This window comes from Atractosteus spatula, chromosome 2, assembly GCF_055471065.1.
Source record: "Atractosteus spatula isolate fAtrSpa1 chromosome 2, fAtrSpa1.hap1, whole genome shotgun sequence".
Taxonomy (NCBI): domain Eukaryota; kingdom Metazoa; phylum Chordata; class Actinopteri; order Semionotiformes; family Lepisosteidae; genus Atractosteus; species Atractosteus spatula.
The window spans coordinates 17,091,573-17,094,616 of NC_142707.1; positions in this window are offsets into that span (position 1 = coordinate 17,091,573).

Sequence of the window (3,044 nt, forward strand, 5' to 3'; positions counted from 1 at the left end):
TTGAAACCATACTATATATTATTACAATCAGCATTTTCAGTCTAGCATATGTGAAAAGAATGTTAGAAGCTGAAAATGCCTACAATTTTTTTATCTTTACGGTGTGTATCAATGTGTAAATGAACCCTATCTTACAGTGAAACTCAAAGTAACAGCAGCATAACATACATAATGAAAATTTCATATAATAAACATAATCATTAAGACCCAAATATGTCAAACATTTTCACTCTAGAGGCTGAGAATGAAAGCTGATTAGGGATAAATGAAACTGTGCCTATCATAATGAGCAAGATGAAGCATGTTTATTAACATTTTAAATGATTTTCTTAAACAGCCAACTCTTCATAATTATTTGTATATACCAATGTGCTACCTTTATTGTTATTTTGTATTGTTCCAGTTTTCTCAACTTCAAAAAGTGTATAATCTCTTAAGAGTTTAGTTTCACTTATACCATGTTGAATGGATTGAACATAAACCTCTTCCTATTGTGTTTAAAAATAAATTAGCTATAGGTTATGTTTTAAAGTTTGTTTGTTTGTTTTTTTACAAATGACAGTGTTACTTAGGGCATAGAAGTAAAATACTGTATTTAAATTTAAAAGGCATTTTGTTTAGCTTTTTGTGTTCCTTACCAATGGGAAACTGTAATAACTATTAGCTTAATGAAACACAAATGTTATCTAATGCTTCCTATACCAATATTAAAATTATTTAGGTTATTTAGTTTTGAAGCTTCATTTCTGAAATTATTATATTAATAAGGTTTCCAGAAAACAAGAGCCATCTACTGAGTACAATGGTGTGCTAATGTGTAAGCTGATGAGTGTTTTCAACCTTTTTTGATATCACATGCATTCTATCATTGCAATTTTGACATGTTGATCTAGGGTCAGTTTTATCATTTTGGACAAAAATGTTGTCACCATAAATAAGTTAAATATTTTTGTTTTGTTATTTTTAGCAAATGCACATTGACGTGTATACTTTATGTTGTAATACACAGGTTTTTCAATGATTCAGTGCAATTTTCAAAGCAAGAAGGGTATGTGAACAATTTAGTGCACTTAGCATTTTAAAGATAATATTCACATTCATAACTAACCATACACAGTACCTAAATGCACAAGTAACCCAACAATTAGGCTCTACAATTAAAAACTAAATCAAATAATACTCTTTTTATTGGTTGAATCTTCTATCGAAAGACTTACCCATTATGTTGAACCGTCAAAATGTAGACAGAAACTGAAATGTTAATGTTCCAGTACTGGAAAACTCAGATTTCTTTTTCCAGTTTCATTTCTATTGCTTTGTACTTTAATCTTCTTGAATATTAACATGGCAAACTAGGGAATTCCCTGAAAGTCAGTATTATTTTAGCATTATCACCAATGTGAAATGTGTGGATAAAATTACTATTTTGTGTTTTTTTGCTTTAAAATTTACTCTGCATGTAAAGCCACATTAATTTGTCTGAAAAATCAATGTAGCCTGATTTGTATACTGTATAGTGTTGGTCCTAACTAACCTACCTCCATTCATTAATTAATTTTTCTTAGTATTTTCTGTGTGATGAATGTAGTCTGAGACTAAGTTCAGGACCTTTCCAAGTTTACCGTATTCTGAATATTAATGTTGTAATGTTGTATTGAAATGTATTATTGTAATTTTTTATGTGACCAATTCCTAGTGTACAATATTGCTCAATAGGAATGTGTGATATTTGCAATAAGGAATAAAGCAGTAAACAAGGTTATATTGACAGTCTGATTTTTTTAATTTAAATGTTTAGCAACATTTTATCTTGAAAAATGAAAGAACAATGAAGCTTTTAAATGTGTGCTGCAGATCCTATTTCTTTGTATACAAATTGTGAAGAACTCCCTTTCCATGGCAATTTCAGTGGAGCATTCCGCTCTGTCTTGTCACACAGCCTTATGTAAGTGTATTCTACAGATTTCTACCAATTATTACTCAGTGGAACAGCAGATTCACTGGGAATCCACCAATAGTCCCTGTAGCAGAACCAGTACAGGGACCAATAGCAGGCCCTGTACAGTCCTTATGCTTCTACAAGTGGTTTCAAGTAGTCTGTTCATAATGATATTGAAATTAAACACTTTTTGAACCGTACAGTCCTTGACAAAACTGAATGGCATATTACAATCCTTAATGACTATCCATTTTGTAGGGCTTATCCCTGGAAATTACATCTGGTAAGAAAACATCAGTTACAAAGTCACGTCTCAAGTGCAAGTCATGCAGACCACCTACATTACAAAGTAATTAGAACTTTAGAATTCACTCGCAGAAAACATTTGCTCTCAGTATAGTAAAAAATCCAAAAGGTGAAATGGCTGCTTAAACCACTAAAAAGACCCCTTGTCAAGCACTCAGATTATATATACTGTATACAACAGGTCCAAAATAAGGTGGTTTAAAATTGTGCAGAACCAGCTGTGTTAAAATTGCTAAAGCTTGGCAGTTGCATTTGTGTGCAAGACACAAAGAAATAAGCAGAGGTTAATTCTGCTGAAAAAGTGAGAAGATCAGTGACAGATATTTCCTAGCTTTAGCTTAGCTGCAAACATACCACAGCAGGCATTTATGCAGGAGTATCAAAGGTAAGGCCTCTGTATTTGATAAAGCAGTTAGAAAATGCAATTATCATAAATTGGAAGGGTGAGTATACATCAGCAAGCTACTGTAGCTGAGAATATGTGGAACACACTAAAAAAACACATGATGGAGGCCCAAACTCTGGATACCATTTTATCCAATTCACCCAGCTACTACAAACTACAAACCCAGCAGGACTGGCCACCTCTTTCTTGATTCTTGATCCCACTATCCACAGATCTTGACATCTGACCAAAAACTGCAAACTACATGAGAAATGGACAGTGGCAAAGGTTGTACAATCACAGCAGGGCAATCAAGAAGGAGATCTATATATACAGTATATATGTGTAGAGGAAATTAGACATTATTAAGGGACAGGAGCTTGATAAGAAATGTGGAAACTAAGCTCTTTGGGA